The sequence below is a fragment of the Trichosurus vulpecula genome, chromosome 6, assembly GCF_011100635.1.
Source record: "Trichosurus vulpecula isolate mTriVul1 chromosome 6, mTriVul1.pri, whole genome shotgun sequence".
NCBI lineage: Eukaryota > Metazoa > Chordata > Mammalia > Diprotodontia > Phalangeridae > Trichosurus > Trichosurus vulpecula.
This window is the reverse complement of record NC_050578.1, coordinates 58323514-58341010: the sequence shown is the minus strand read 5'-3', so window position 1 is coordinate 58341010 and position 17497 is coordinate 58323514. Positions and strand designations below refer to the sequence as shown.

The following is a 17497-nucleotide window of genomic DNA, read 5'->3' as shown; positions in this document are numbered from 1 at the left end:
CCTTTGGTATCTTCTCCTCTGTCAGAGCTCTTATGAATTAACTGATCCTTCAATATCATCACCATTATGTGGCTTCTAGCAAAGATCTCTTTGCACAATTAATCTAAGTCAGACGCATTTCTCCATCTTTGTTCTTTTTAGAGCCATTTCTAATTCCTCTATAAGCATTTCTGGGACTGTGAAGTTGCAGTCTATATGTGACAGGTTCATTGTCCTTGATAATGAGAAGTATTTGTTATAAAAATCTGTGTAGTTCTTTTTCATCTTTATTGTTTGTTGTCCCAGTTCCATATTAGACTTTTCCTTTGCAAGTGACTTTGAACTAGCACTACCATCCAATGCTTCTATCTATTTTATGATGTGATACTATTCATAATCTTCTATAATTCTTCTCCAAAAGATATTAAAAATGAATTTATTTTCTAAACCTCTTTTGTCCTCAGCTGCCATATCATTTTGCTTACTAAGCTCAAGAAAGGGCCTAGGGAAACCACCCCACCCCATTTTAGCATTATACCTTAAGCAACTGTAACTCAATCAATCATGGCTAGTCCTTGGAGTAAATGCTAAATGACTTTTGACACTACACAAAGGTTCAAATAGGCTGAAGAAACTTGGCTATGCCCTACAGATTGTCTTTGAATTATCAAATGGGTTGAGAAAGAAGATTTTAGAAATTGGAGTGAATGTAGAGTTCTTGCTGAAACCCCTGCGATTGCCTGGGGGATGAAGTAAAGGCTTTGTCTTCAGCTTTGGTCAGCTCTCCTCTTCCTCTTCCCTGCCTCCTAGTTTTGGCAAGAGAAGAATCTTGTTTGATCCCTTGAGTGGCCTAATAGTAATCCCAGGATAGCAGTCATCCTTATCCTCCCACCAGTGTCCTAGATGGCATCATCAGATTAATTGGTGGTAGTGTCTGCATCATAAGGAAATAAGAACTGACTGTACTCATGGATATACATGGGTAAAAAAGCCATACCATGCCTATGGAGCACTCCTTATGGGGAATCTCTAGCCCACAGATGAAAGAAAAGAAATTAGAACTTGTGCACTCTAAGCCTGAACCCACATTTCCCTTGAACTCTGTAAGTGCTTGTAGAAGAATGGGTCACAGACTTTTGGGGGATGTTTTATAATAACTGCTCTTATTATGACACCTTAGTAAATATCCCATTTATAAAAGCTGCTTGAGGCTGGCTAACTAAATGATTCTCAACCAGTAATCTTGGGGAGGTATCACACCTGTAGGGGTTTGAATCAATGCTATTAGAGAAAGTCACCCCCAGCCCCTCAGCTATACCCCCTAGAACCTTGAAGGGAGACATGTAACCACCCTAGCTACCTTTTCCATCAGCCCCATTTAGTAGATGCTTCATGTCTATATGCCATGGAATTAGCCAGAAGAACTCTTGCAAATTCACATGAGTAAACACAAGGTTGAGAAGGACAAAGCTTAAGAGAAAAAGGACAAAAGGAGAAGCAAGGGGAAGGAAATGGCCACAGAAATTAACATCACCAACTCATCCCACCATGATTTATAGACACTAACTTTATACTATAGGGTGATGACATTCTGATGAATTGTTATCACAATTTTATGAGGTCGTGGGACAAATACTATGTGGTCTAAAGGGAGAAATGCAGTGCAAGGGAGCTAATGAACATTATTGTCAATAGTTTTGTACTCAAAATTGGGGATATTTCTGAGGTAGTATTTTGGGACCCTGTTATATAAAAACAAAAAAATTATTAAGTTCTCAGGCAGTTAAATAAATGAGGAACAAAGTGGAAAATGAGAATCTAAGCAAAGGAAATTTCTCTATGTTCTTGTCCTTTTCTAAATCAGCAGAATGGCCAAGATAAAGTTGGTGTCTTTAAAAAAACAACAACCAACTTCCCTTTTAAACAATTAATAGAAGTGGAACTTAGACAATAAGATTTGGCAGAAGAATTATATAACATTGTATATACATTTCTATGACACTTCACAATTTATAAATAGCTATCTTTATATACCTGTAGGCATATATTTGATCCTGGTAACAACTTTAAGAGATAGGTAGTATGATGATTATTATTTTACTTATATCGATAAGAAAACATAGACATGGAAAGGTACAATGATTTTCCCATTGTCATATGGCTAAAGGCCATGGCCATATGACAAACCCAGGTATTCTGACTCTAAATGTAGTGTCCTTTGGACTATATCATGCTGCCTTAATTTAGGAACTAAATAAACTTCAGAGTCTCTCAATATGACTCCTTCAAAATCTAGTCTTGATATATAAATTGTTTGATCAGTTGGAGAAAAAAAATATAGTCAATCAAATAATAACGTTTTTAAAGTTAACATATAGATTGAGTTCTATTTGTTGCCTTTTGTTATCATTGTTCCCCATACAGGAAACCCCTGATGATGACAGAGAAGAGAAATGACCCAATAAGATAAAAACTGTATTCTCTTTTTTTTTTGGAGGGGAGAAGGCAGGGCAATTGGGGTTAAGTGACTTGCCCAAGGTCACACAGCTAGTAAGTGTGTCAAGTGTCTGTGGCTGGGTTTGAACTGAGGTCCTCCTGACTCCAGGGCCAATGCTCTACTTACTGCGCCATCTAGTTGCCCCCAAAATTGTATCGATAGCCAGCACGGCATGGTGGATGGCAGCATTGGATTGACTATCAGGAGATCTAGGCTTTCATCTCAGGTCTTCCTTCCCAAGGACCTAGGGCAGTTCACTTATTTCAGTATTTCAGTTTTCCATATGTAAAATACAGATATTTCTAGTGTTTCAAAGGTCAAATGAATTAAAGTATGTTAAATATGAAAGATTAATTCATTGATTTCGTTCATTTATTTAGCTCCTTCTTTGTTCAAAGACTACGTTAGGTATTGGAGAGAATCAATAAAGCTGGTAACTGATTGGAGGAGGAGAGAGGGGAAAAGGAGGAAGCAGGAGAGAAGAAAAAGACAGAGAAAGAAGGAGGAGAAGACACTGACAATGGCAATTTCAAGCCTGTGTGATTGGATGATACCAATCACTGACAGAAATGGAGAAGGAGAAGATGATAAGTGTTATTTTGGACATAATGAGTTTGAGGTGCTGCTAGAACATCCAAGTGTTGTTGTTCAGTCATTTCAATCATGTCTGACTCTCTGATGCTTTTTGGGGTTTTCTTGGCAAAGATTCTTGGAGTGGTTTGCCATTTTCTTCTCCAGCTCATTTTACAGATGAGGAGGCAAATAGGGTTAAGTGACCTGCCCAGGGTCACATAGCTAATAAGTCTCTGAGGCCGGATTCATCCAATCTGGAGATGTGCATTTGGAAGTCATATACTCAGAAGTAGAAGCTAAAGACATTGGATTTTTGCTAAGGGGGAAAGGTAAGGAGTCAAAGGGAAAGGTAAGAAATTTTTGCATATGCAACAAGAAGAAGCTCAGGGCTAAACTGGTCAGACTGAAAATCATGATAAATGGAGACAAAAAAGGACAGAAACTCAGGGAACACCCAATTTAGTAAGAGGAAAAGAACTTAAAAGTACTATATGTTTTTAGATATTTAAAGGACAGTAATATGAAGACTGAAGATTTATTTTGTTTAGTCCTAGAAGGCAGAACAAAGAGCAATGTTTCACAGTCAGATTTCACCAAGCATTAGGGAAAAGTTCTTAATAATTAAAATTAGCCAAGAGTCGAATGAACTGGCTCAGGAGATGGTGGGCTCTTTCTAATTGAGGTCTTCAAGACGATTATCGATTGCCACTTGGCAAATCTTGTTCAGGCATGAGTTAGACCAGATGTCCTCTACAATCAGTCAGTCAACAAGCATTTATTAAGTGCTTAGTGCAAGCCAGGCTCTGTGCTAAATGCTGGGAATACAAAGAGAAGTACAAGACAGTCCCTGCTCTGAAGGAGCTCACAGGCCAATGGGGAAAAGATACAGACAAGATAGAGATAATCAACAAAGGGAAGAGTAGATTTAAGAGGGATGGGTAAAGGTTTCTTGTAGAAGGTGGAACTGTTGAGACTTGAAGGAAGTCAAGCAGAGGTGGGGAAAGAGAGAATTCCAAGCATAGGTGACAGATGAAAATACCCAGAATCCAGAGATGGAATGTTTAGTAGGAGTGGCGAGGAGGTCAGTGTGGCCGGATCATAGAGTACATGGGGTGGGAGGTGGGGGTGGGGAAGGAAGGTGTACAGTGTAAGACTAGAAAGGTAGGAAGTGCCCAAGTTATTAAAAGCTTTGAAGCCAAACAGGATTCCATATTTGATCCTGGAAGCAACAGAGAGCCATTGGTATTGATTGAATAGGAGGTGACATACTCAGACTTGAGCTTTAGGAAGATCAATTTTTCAAGCTGGATAGAGAATGGGCTAGAATGAAGAGAGACTTGAGTAAGAGAGAACAACCAGCGGACTATTAAAATAGCTCAGGAATGAAGTCATGAGGATCTGTACCAAAATGGTGGCAGCATGAGAGAGGGGAGAAGGGGGGAATATGAACAAAGTGTTTTGAAGGTAAGAATGACAGAACTTGCAACAGATCAGTTTTTTTTTGGAGGGGGGAAGGCAGGGCAATTGGGGTTAAATGACTTGCCCAAGGTCATACAGCTAGTAAGTGTGTCAAGTGTTTGAGGTCAAACTTGACCTCAGGTCCTCCTGACTGCAGGGCTGGTGCTCTACTCACTGTACCACCTAGCTGCCCCTTATAACTGATTCTTTATGAGTGGGTGGGGTGAAAGAGGGAGATTAGTCAAAGATCATACCTAGGTTACAAGCCTGGGTGACTGGGAGGACTTTCCACAGTGATAGTGATAGGACAATTAGAAAGGAGCGAATGATTTGCCAGAAGGGGGAGATAATGAATCCAGTTTTAGACATGTTCAGTTTAAGATGACTATGACACATCTAGTTTGAGATGTCCAATAGGCATTTGGAGATGCCAGACTAGAAGTTGGATCCCCTCTAATTCTGAGATTCTATGATTCTTTGAAATTTAAAGTGTTAATATTATGTAATTATTACAATATATCCTTATATCTCAGAGATAGAATATTTAGTTTCCAAATTAAGTTTTCCCAAGATGAAAATTCCCAAGATGAAAATTATGGTAAATGTAACTTTAATTCCCTGTATGCACAGTAATTAAATATAAAAACACTTTGAAAGATTAAAGCACTACAGAAATGTGGTTGCTTTGCCGTCTATAATTATTAGCATTATCTTTATTATTATTTACTGCAGGCAAATGTATTTTTCCTTGAAGTTAAAAGCAGGTCTATATTTATACTTTTCCATAAACTGTAGCAAATAAAATAAAATAAAATAAAAGTTTAAGGAACTTGATCACACAGATAGTAAGTGTCTGAGGTGGGATTTGACTAGTGGTTTCCTGACCCCCCACCCGCAGTCCAGTTCACCATTCCTATGCCAAACTGCATTTATAACTTAAAAATGTAAAAAGTCTGAGAAAATATATTAATACATTTATGTTATTCATACACACACACACACACACACACACACATATATATATATATATATATATATATATATATATATATATATATATATATATATATATATATATATATACACATACATACACATATACAATAGCATACAGTACCAAAACATGCATTTCAATGCTGGAAACAAGGAATTTTACAGTACATCTCTTTTCTATTGGAACTTAACAGCTTAAGAATTAAAATAGGAATGACACAGTAATGCATACTCATAAGCTCCCATAAACTTTGACTATCAAATTAACATCAATGTTATCTATGCAAAGGTCCTAGAAAGTGCCCTGAGCAACAGGAAGTCTCCCCAGAGTTGTTGCTGTCTGGCCACACTATTTCTTTTTAAGGAAATGAAAAGACGTACATGGAAGTGGTCTGCTGTCAGAGTGAGTTTGACCGCCACTTATCTGTAGTGTCTGAAGTGCAGGAGAAAACGGTCTAGAAGGAAGACACAACAAAAGTAAGTGATATTCCTAGGCTATGGGTAAAAAAGGAATGAAATACGCTTCTCACTCTTCATTTTGCATCTTCTCTCTTTTTTTCCATTCTTCTGTCTATGATTATTCAATCGTTTTGTAACATTCTTGAAATATCTTGTTGAATTTTTCTCCCTTTATGTCATGATTTTCAGTATGTCTAGGTTTGTCCTGAGCTTCTCCACATTGTTGCATAAATAGAACTCCTTGATCATTTCAGGGAGAAAGGTATTTATCAAAACTAAATTTTGATACTTTTCCCCAACTGGACTTTCATTTAAAAATTTGTCACTTAGTTGTTTCAGTCATGTCTGACCTTTTGTGACCTGATTTGAGGTTTTCTTGGTGAAGATCCTGGAGTGGTTTGCTATTTCCTTCTCTAACTCATTTTACAGACAAGGAAACTGAGACAAACAGGGGTCAGTGACTTGTCCAGTGTCACATAGCTAGTATCTGAGGCTGAATTTGGACCCAGGTCTCCCTCACTATTGGCCTGGTGCTTTATCCAATCAATATTCAAAGTGACAGTAATCTGGAGAAAGATCTGATGGAATCTCGATACAGACAGAAGCATACTATTTTCACTTTCTTTTGTTTGTTTCCATATTTTTTCCCTTTTGTTCTGTTTATTCTTTCACAACATGACTAATGTGGAAATAAGTTTTAAATGATTGCACATGTATAACCTATTATCACATTGCTTTTTATCTTGTGGAAGAGGTAGGAGAGGGAGGGAGGGAGGGAGAAAAATTTGGAACTCAAAATATTTCAAAAAATGAATGTTGAAAATTGTCTTTACATGTAATTGGGAAAATAAAATATTATTAAATTTTTAAACAATTGACAGTAGGAGTTTTTTGGTTTGTTTTTAGAAACTTAGTATTGAAAAAGAAATCCTACTTTGCTCATTTGGAACCTCTTATAGAAATTTGTCTGGTATATTCCCTTTGACATTTTGGTATGCATAACTGAAAACTAGTACAATCCATTGGCTTCTCTTTTATTTCTCTTTTAAGCACTTTGTAACAATGTGTATATTTAAGAGGTATATTTTAAGAACATGATTAAGCATTTTGCCAAGAATTTTATATCTTTCTGTTCTCGGGTTTTGAGGAAAACTATTGTAATGCAGCTAGATTTGTTTCTAGGTCACGATTTAGTGTCAGATGCAATTTAATGTTGGGAATAATAATGATAAAGGAACATATATGCTTACTATATGCTATAATAATAATGACAATACATAATGTAATAATGATGTAATGATAGCTAACACTTATATATGCTTACTATATGCTATAATAATAACGACAATAATATAATATAAATAATATATGATGATAATGACAGCTAACCTTATATATGCTTACTATATGCTATAATAATAGTGATAATATATATGTAATATATATAAATAATATGATAATAGTGATGACAGTGATAATATATATGTAATATATATATAATAATATAATGATAGTGATGACAGCTAATATTATGAATGCTTACTATATGCTATAATAATAATGACAATATATAATATATAAATAATATAATGATGATAATGACAGCTAACACTTATATATGCTTACTATATGCTATATAGTGATAATATATATGTAATATATATATATAAATAATATGATAATAGTGATGATAGCTAATACTTATGTATGCTTACTATATGCTATAATAATGATAGTATATAATAGATATAAAAATAATATAATAATAATGATAATGACAGCTAACACTTATATATGCTTACTATATGCTATAATAATAGTGATAATATATATGTAATATATATATAAATAATATGATAATAGTGATGACAGCTAGTACTTATGTATGCTTACTACACGCTATAATAATAGTGATAATATGTAATATATGCAATATATATATATAAATAATATAATAATAATGATGACAGCTGACACCACTTATATATGCTGATTATATGCTAGGTACCATGCTAACTAAGAGCTTTATGATTTTTATTTCATTTGATCCTTCTAACAATCCTGGAAAATAGATGATATCATTATCCCCATTTTACAGTTGAGAAAACAGAGGCCAATAGATTACCCGTCCACTGTCTCACCAGTCTCCTAAGGTATAGTGGCTAGAATCTCTTCCTGTTAAGGGCAGACGCAACTCATTAGTTATAGTACCACACACAGATACTACACAAAGTAGAATGCTTCTAAACTAATATTAAGTCATTTCTTTTCAGAACCCAATGTCTAGGAAAAAATCATAGCCCTCTGTTGCAGACAACTGTCTTAGAAATTCCCAAGATCCTCCCTGGCTTAGCATGTAAATGAATTTGAGCCAGAACAAAATCTAAGCTACAGAGATAAATATTGGTCTCCCCTCCCTATCTCTTCCCCCAAGCCAGCTTCACTGCCTTTATAATACATCTTTGTCAGCAGCAAAATCCCAGAAAAAAAAATCTGACTCCCTATACAAATGTAAGGGTCTACATCTGGCAAAAGACCCATATGTTTTTATTGATCAGTAAGCATTTATCTCTAAACTGATGATTTGACCAGAACTGACCCCATATCTCAAACATGGGGAGCAGCCTAGTCAGCTAAGTGTACAGAAAAGCAATAGGAGAAACTAAGATTCTTTATTACCTGCTCTGATCAGGTCTTGTTTATTGAAAGTCAGTATATAGTTATTGCTAGGGGTTAAATGGACCTTGGAGATCCCCTCATTTTATAATGAGCGAAATGATTATTTCTCTCTTATATTGATAGCCAATTATTGAATTAGAACTAAGGTTTTTCTCCTTTTCTACTTCCTCATTCAGAAATCAGCCCCTGTAAGTTATTCAGGCAGCCTTTGAAGTGCAGGATGATAATGAGAGGGAAAACTCAGATCTGTTCAAAAGGTAAATAAATTTTAGGTTAAGTGAATTGATGTATTCTGGCCCATTGTGTTTTGCTCACACAGGTCTAGGGAAAAGTGAATTCTCCCCTTCGTCTAGATTACCCTAGTCAGGGTGATATGCCTATGGATAAGTCTGTTTGGATTTTTTGGTGGGGGGAGGGAGTTGGTTTTTTTTAGAGGGGGGAAGGCAGGGCAATTGGTGTTAAGTGACTTGCTCAAGGTCACACAGCTAGTAAATGTGTCAGGTCTGAGATCACATTTGAACTCAAGTCGTCCTGACTCCAGGGCCCGTGCTCTGCTCACTGTACCACCTAGCTACCCCCTAGACAAGTCTCTTTGACCAAGACTGAGGGATCTAGTCAGGAGTCTGAGGCAGTCTCCCAGCCCCTCATTGGAATAAACCCACCCCTCCTTGTAATATTCATTCTCATTAATTGTTAACCAATCAGAATTGATTGCCACCCACAGGAACACCCACTCTTCCAAGGGCATATAAGTGTTAAGTGGATTCCATGAGGGGTCTTTGGCATTTGAGAGTGCTGCTAACCCGTTCATTAATTATATGTTAGCATGATTAACAAAATGATTAATTGCCCAGAAACTATGTCTCTTGAACTTTTTATATGTCACAATAAATATGGATATTTTAATCCAAAGAGGTCCTAAGGTTCACAGAAATAGAGCAGACAGCACCTCAGAGATCCTCTCCTTTTTTTATATGGGAAACTAGAAGCCTCGGGAGGTTATATGATTCTCCCAAAGTCACACAGACAGAGTATCTGAAGTGTGATTTGAACCCTGAGCAATGCTCTTTCCACTGACTAGTAGGCCTTGAACTCATAACCCTAGTCCAGTTCATTTGATTCAGTACTGCCTGTTTTAGGCCCTGGGAAGAGCATAGAACTAAACATTATGCCTACCTAACAGGGCACAGGCACATTTGAAATGCTATAGTATATGTGGATAGGATCCAAGAATTTGGATATATCTGACATCTTCATATCACTAGCAAGATAAGCATAGCAAGGAAAAACAATTGTCAGCTTTACAAATTATCTTTATTTTTACCTTTCAAAATAACAAGGCATCAATTTATTACATCCTTGTAGGCCAAGAAACATGTTAATAAGTAAAACTGTGTTTGAATTTCACAAATGTGTTTAGATTTCCCAATTCTTGCACTTTACAGGAAAAAAACAAATTATTTAATCAATCCATTATAAAGCATTTATTAAACACCTACTGGACAGCTAGGTGGAGTAGTGGTTAGAGAGCCAGGCCTGGAGTTAGAAGGAGTTGAGTTCATATCTGGCCTCAGACACTTACTAGCTGTGAGACCCTGGGCAAGTCACTTAATGCTATTTGCCTCAGTATCCTTATCTCTAAAATGAGCTGGAGAAGGAAATGGCAAACCACTCCAGTATCTTTTCCAAGGAAACCCCAAATGGGGTCACAAAGAGTCCAACAGGACTAATCGAGTGAACAGCAACAAGCACCTACTGTGGGTCAGGCACTATGCTGAACACTGGGCTATAGGCACAAAAATGAAGTGATCCCTGCCCTCAAGAAGATCCCATTCTTCAGAGGGAACATTCTACGCCTGGGGAACGCCCTGTAATCTATCCAGGCAGGAGGCAGTGTGTTGAGGTTGGAAAACAGCTAATAGCCCAGTATGACTGGAATGTAGACCGCATGTTGGGAAGTAATGTGGAATAAGGCTAGAAAGATAGGCTGGAGTCAGATTGTGGTGGGCCTTTGGTGACAGGGTAAGGAAGCACTTTATCTGAGTGCTAACAGGAAGACTGAAAGTTTAAATGGGGGTGTGACATGGACATAAGGCTTAGAAAGATACTTTGGCAGCAATAAGCAGGATGGTTTGGAAAAGAAAGAGATGGCAGTAGGCAGAGAGGCCTAAATTAGAAAGCTATTATAATGGTCAAGGGGAGAGGTAATGAGGTGCTGACTAGTGACAGAAACATTAAATAGAGGGGACATAAATACATGAAAGGTTGAGGCAGTAAAATCAGTAGTACTTGGCAACCGATTGGACATGGGGGATGAAAGCGTGTGAGTGGTCAAAAATAGGAAGGAGGAAGGAAGGAAACAAGCATTCATTAATTAATCAATAAATAAACATTTATTAAATGGCTACTATGTATCAGGCTAAGTATCTTATTTCCTTTGATCCTTGCAACAACCTAGTGAGGTAAGTGCTACTGTTATTCCCCCCTGCTCCTTTTTTTTTACGGTTAAAAAAAACTGAGGCAGACAGAAGTTAAGTGACTTGCCTAGGGTCACACAGTTAGTAAGTATCTGAGATTGTATTTGAACTCAAATCTTCCTGACTCTAAGTATCTACTGCGTCATCTCCAGGAACATTTGTCTCTAGGAAAATGACTCCGAAACTTCCAGCCTGAGTGACTGTGTGATTGGGAGGATACATCAATAAAGGCAGGGGGTTTGGAGGTGGGGGTGCTTTTAATTAGTCAGTCACTAAGCTTTTATTAAGCCCTTACTATGTGCCAGCACTATGGTAAAGGTAAAATCACAGTGCCTGCCCTCAAGAAGTTCACATTCTAATGGAGAGGAGACAGCATGCAAATAATTATGTACATTCAAGATTCATGCTGTATCAATGGGAGAAAATCTCAGAAGGAAGACACTAGCAGGGGGAAATACGGAAAAGAGACACCCAAGAAAAGTCTGATTTTAGATTTGGAGAAAACCAAGGGAAGTCAGAATCCAGGAGTGAAGAGGGATACCATTCCAAGAATGAGAGACAGCGAGTGAAAATGCACGGGGTCTGAAGATGGCAAGAGGGCCGGGCCAGTGTTGTTGAACTTTAGAATATGTGAAGGAGAGTAAGAATATGTGTAAAAAGACTGGAGAGGTAGGAAAGGGACAGGTTAGGAAGGGCTTAAAAGCCAAGCATGATCCTTGAGGCAACAGGGAGCCACTTTAGGATTTTTGATCACTTTGAAGCTGAGTGGAGTTAGTCTGGAGTGGGAGGAGACTTGAGGCAGGCAGTCGCACCAACAGGCTCAGGCCGAGGTTTAGGCTGGGGTGATGAGGGCCTGCACCAGGGTTGCAGCAGGGTCAGAGGAGAGAAGGGAATATATTCAAAAGGTGTTATCAAGGTAAAATAGACAGATTTTGGCAATAGATTGGATAGGAGAGGTGAGAGAGAGTGAGGAGTCAAGAATGACGTTTATATTATCAGCCTAGGGTAATGGTTTGCAGGATGATGGTACCTTTGACAGTAAAAGGAAAATTAGAAAGGAAGGAAGACTTGAAGGGGAAAGATAATGAGTTCAGTTTTTGACATGTTGAGTTTTAGATGTCTACAGGCCATCTAGTACAAAATGTCCAACAGAATGTGGGTTATTCAAGACTGAAGATCAACAGAGAGTTTAGGGCTAGATAAATATATCTGAAAACTATCTGCATTGAAATGATAAATGAACTCATGAGAGACAATGAGATCATCAGGCAAGATAGGGTAGAGGGAGAAAAACAAAGGCCCAGACCAAAGACATCTACAATTGGTGCCTTCACTTCTTCTCTTAGCCTCTTAAACTTTCCCATGAAGGAGAGGAGGGATATGGGACAGTAGCTAGTGGAGATGGTCAGATCGAGTGAGGATTTTTAAAAAGAATGCTTGTAGGCAGCAGGAAACAGCCCATAGATAAGAAAAGATTGAAGATACTGAGAGGGAGGAAATGATGGAGGGAGAGATCTCCTGGAAAAGATGGAAGGAAATGGAATCAAAGATTCACGTAGAGTTGTTTGCCTTAGCAAGGAGGACTATCTCTTTGTGATGAAAAGGAGTGAAGATAGTGGGGGAAGACATCTGAATGACATGAGATGAGGCAAAGCTTTAAATGGATGGACCCAATTTTTTCGGTGACATATGAGGCAAAGTCCTCAGCTGATATGATAGTGGAGAAAGATGACATGGGAGGCTTGAAGAGGGATGAAAAGGTGTGGAACAGCTATTGTGGTGAATGGGATTATAAACCAATTAGGAAGTATAAAAAATTGCCTTGCTACAGTGATAGCCCAGTTGAGATTATGTAACACAAATTTGTAGTGGATCCAGTCAACATGGTTTTGTAATTTTCTCCAGCTTCATTCAACAGCTGGTGAATATGAAGGCACTGCCTAAAGGGAATAATCCAAGGTTAAGACTGAGCAGGGAAAGATTAACAATAGGAGAAGGAGGTAAGGAACCTGAGGGAAGATGAAAGGGTAGAGTTGAACTGGTTCACCCAGGAGTTGAGATGAAGAGAGTGTAGCCAGTGCAGGGGTGATGGCCTGGGGACTAGAAGTCACCGTGAGGATGAAGGGGATTAGGAGCTGGATAGTAAAGGAAAAGATGTAAACGACAGAAGGTAATGCCCAGATAAAAGCATTTCAGAGTTCATGAATGTGGAAGTGGAATACTTTTGGTGTGGCAAGATCAAAGATATGACCAACTCTGAGTGGACTGAGGTGGAGGTGAGAAGTAGGCCACGAAAAATTAGTGGATTAAAGAATGAGGAAGTTATGGTGTATGAGGACTAGTAAGTAGTATGTATATTGGACTCACTGAGAAGGGGAGGAGAGCATCCTGGAGGTCACTAGGCTAACAGATTAACCAGAATCACACCAAATTAGCTACTAGGCCACAGTAAATGGGTATTATAGGTTTGTCTAGCTAAAGGCATGTGTAGGTTTAGGGTCCCAATAACAACTTAGTTCCACAAACATTTATCTACTGTGTTCAGAGTTTGATGTTACCGCACATGAGTTTAGGGGATAGATACAAAACTCACACCAAAAACAAAAAAAAATCTATTAATGAAATTGAAGGCTTAGGATTAATGTGAATATACATTCATCTAAAGAAGTCATAAAGGTCTTATGAACTATAGTACCCTTAACCCATGTAAAGTTTTTTTTTGGTTTTTTTTTTTGGATGTAAAGTTTTAATGACAATTTAGTAACATTTCTACAACTTTGTTTTAAAATATTTAAATCACTTAATTATTTGTTGGAAATGATCAGTCAATCCAAAGATTCCTCCTGCCATATTTTCCTATTACCATAAACTCTCATGAAAGACACTCTTTATATTACTGGTGTTGTGTCAGTCATTTCTGACTCTTCGTGACCACATGGACCACACTCTCATTGGGAGTTTCTCCACAAAGAGTGGTTGGCCATTTCCATCTTCAGTGGATTAAAGCAAACAGGTTAAATGACTTGACCAGGGTCACACAGCTAGTGAATGTCTTTAAGTAGATTTGAACTCAGGTCTTTCTGACTCCAAGCCCAGCACTCTAGCCACTGCACCACCTAGCTGCCTCTTTATATTACCAGTCAATTTTAACTATTAACAGGAAAATGTGGGGGCAGCTAGGTGGCACAGTGAGTAGAGCACCAGCCCTAGAGTCAGGAGGACCTCAGTTCAAATCCAGCCTCTGACACTTGACACACTTACTAGTTGTGTGACTTTGGGCAAGTCACTTAACCCCAATTGCCCTGCCTTCCCCCCTCCAAAATTTTTTTTAAAAGACCCAAGAAAATATGGAGAAAAGCTTCTGTTACAGTGTTAGAGAAACACCAGGCTTCTCTTTCATCTGCAAATGTAATGCCAAGAGGATTTGGACCAAGATCTGATACAACTATAGGAATGGGCTATATTTTTAAAGTGTGATGTACTTTAGTAGTAATGTTTTATTACCCTTGGAAGGCAGTGTAGAGTGGTGGAGAGATTCCTGGGTCTGGTGTCACATAGATCTGGGGTCAAACTGCTCTTCCGATCACTATGGCACCCCCGACAAGTTACTTTACCTTTCAGCCTCAGTTTCCTTTCTCAAAAAGAGGAGGCACAAAAGAGAATGTATAGAAAATTCTTTGAATTCTATGCTTTCTGGTGCTGTTAGCACCAGCTGTTTGTTACTGTACATGAAATCGACTATGGAAATCCTCAGCTGGAATTCTTGTCTTTGTTAAATTTTAACAAAGAACATTGTGACACATAAAGGTTTTTTTTTTGTATTAGTGATTGTTTTAAGCAACACATGCCTTAGCCCAGGGGTGGGGAACCTGTGGCCTCAAGGCCACATGTGGCTCTCTAGGTCCTCAGGTGTGGCCCTATGACTAAGTCCAACTTTTTACAGAACAAATCCTTTTATTAAGAGGATTTGTTCTGGAAGTTTGGATTCAGTCAAAAGGCTGCACTTAAGGACCTAGACAGCCACATGGGGCCTCAAGGCCATAGGTTCCCCACGCCTGCCTTAGCCTATTTGGTTTGGGGTTTGAAAACACGTATGAACGTGCTCACACGAACACCTGAGGAACAAAAATGCTTGCAGTCGGGGATTTTGGTATCTATAGGAACCAAGAACAGAGATATTTCCCAGGAAGGATAATTATACAAATAATGACAGGAATGCAGTATGAGGGTGCCACCTCTTTAATGAGCTGTGACTGTTGAAAAGATGTTCTGCAGAAAAGATAAGTATTTGTCCTCTGTTTGTGGAGTTGGGACAGTTACCAAGATTAGATATAGAGATTGTTCCTATGTTAGAGAAAGATAGTTGCCTAGCTATGTGAAGAATTTCAAAACAGACCTTTTGACTTCAATGGAGTAGTTCATATGAAATATTAAAAGCAGCAGAGAAAGACCCCCAGTTGGTTGGAGGGGATCCTCTAGGGAAGATTTACAGAAAAATGTGGACTGGCCTAGCATAGAATGATGGGCTGTGACCTGTATAAGACAATGGAGTGCCTATATAGAGCTACTCAAGTATGGAAACATTTCAGGGAGTAATTTAATGGTAAGTAATTTACCAGAGTAAATTATGTTTCCTCCTCGCCACCAACTTAAAGACTTCTCATTTGCATTCAGAGTTCATTGGGCACTAACTGCTATTATCTGGTCTATGACCAACTGTTTTTAAAATTGTCATTCTGTGTATTTCTATATTGTGTGAGTAGATATAGGAACATAGATTGGAAAAGCTTTAAATGTGGGTTTGGTACAACCCACCCATTTTAAAGAATTGAAAAAGTATATAAAATATATAAATATCTCATTATTTAAAAAAAAGCCATACCAAAATGAATGACTGAATGAAAATAGCCATATCCAGGATGGCAAAGGTGGAATGAGGGGGCAGCAGTGCAGGTATAAAAATGTTTGAAGGGCTGCCATATGAGAGAGGGACCAACCTTGGTTTGCTTGGTCCTAGAGGGCAGAAGAAGAAGTGGGTGCAAGTTGCAACAAATTTAGGCTAAATGTAAGGAAAAATTTAAGAATAGTTAGAGCCATCCGAAAGTGGAAAAGTCCACCTCGGGGGGAGTCAACATCCCTCCCCCTAACTCCCACTGAAGGCCTTCAAGTGAACACTGGATGGCCATTTGTTTGGTCCATTATAGACAGGATTCTTGGTGAGCTTGGACTAGAACATTTCTGGAGTCTCTTCCAATTCTGACATCCTGTGCCACATATTTTTATTTATAAAAAAAATACCCACCCATTTGACCAGTCTACTAAAAATCTTTCAAATGAAAAACAAATTTAGTAGTAACTGTATGGCAGCTCTACATCCATTAGGCTTTCTGACTCAGATCAGTTGCTGACTTCTTCCAGAAGCTTTTAATAATCATCCCTCCAATCTACCTAAGAGAAGGGAAGCTCCTAGAGAAGCAGGGACATTTGGGGGGGGTCTTTTTTATCCTAGCATGTAGTAGGTACTCAATAAATGCTTGTTGATTAATTATTAGTGGCCATTCCCTCTGGAAATTACTTCGTATTTTCCTATCTGGGTAAAAGCTACATTCTTTGCGCCTCCCTTCAGTATCCTCTTCCCACGGTGCCCATCCTTCCGGCCCTTCCCCACTTCCCTACCCCATCGGACCATAAGCTTCTTGAGCCAGGTGATGGGGATGCAAAAATGCAGCCCAGATCCTGTTCTCTAGGCATTTATTCCCCCACTGAGAGTTGGGCTCCATTGTGTTTCCCCTTCTTATAGAACAAAGTGTTCATTTTCAATCAATCACTTTCTATTTCACCATAGAATTCTCACTTGTTTTCTCATTGTCATTTATCTTTCCCATCACCTGTGTTTATAGACAGTAGTTTTCCCTTCCACATTGCATGGGTTCAGGGCATGGTGAACCCACGATTTGGAAAATCCACATAAAGTTTTTTGGCCTTTCCTTCATAAGAGAGAAGATGAAAAATTGTGCATATTTATGGTGTTAAAAGATAAAATATGGGGCAGCTAGGTGGTGCAGTGAGTAGAGCACTGGCCCTGGAGTCAGGAGGACCCAAGTTCAAATCCAGCCTCAGAAACTTGACACACTTACTAGCTGTGTGACCTTGGGCAAGTCACTTAACCCCAATTGCCTTGCCTTCCCCCCTCCCAAAATAAATAAATAAAGATAAAATATGTTGCTATTACATGATACTATACATATATTTCTGAGTTTCTAAACCTTTTCTGTGTTGTCTGCTGGCCTTTGAGTGTTGTTTGTGACTTCCACAAAACTTCCCCCAAATTCCCATTTAGTTTCGTTGGCTGACCCAACATATATTGAAACTGTAATGAGGA

General features: G+C 38.4%; 1 protein-coding gene across 1 annotated transcript in view; it reads left to right on the top strand.

Moving 5' to 3' along the window:
* Positions 1–5897: 5897 nt before the first annotated feature.
* Positions 5898–17497, top strand: part of HPGDS (hematopoietic prostaglandin D synthase) — a 42368-nt gene continuing 30768 nt past the window's right edge. Inside the window, exon 1 of the mRNA XM_036762779.1 lies at positions 5898–5977. The gene's annotated coding sequence lies outside the window, so the exon portion shown is untranslated. The remainder of the gene's footprint in view (positions 5978–17497) is intronic.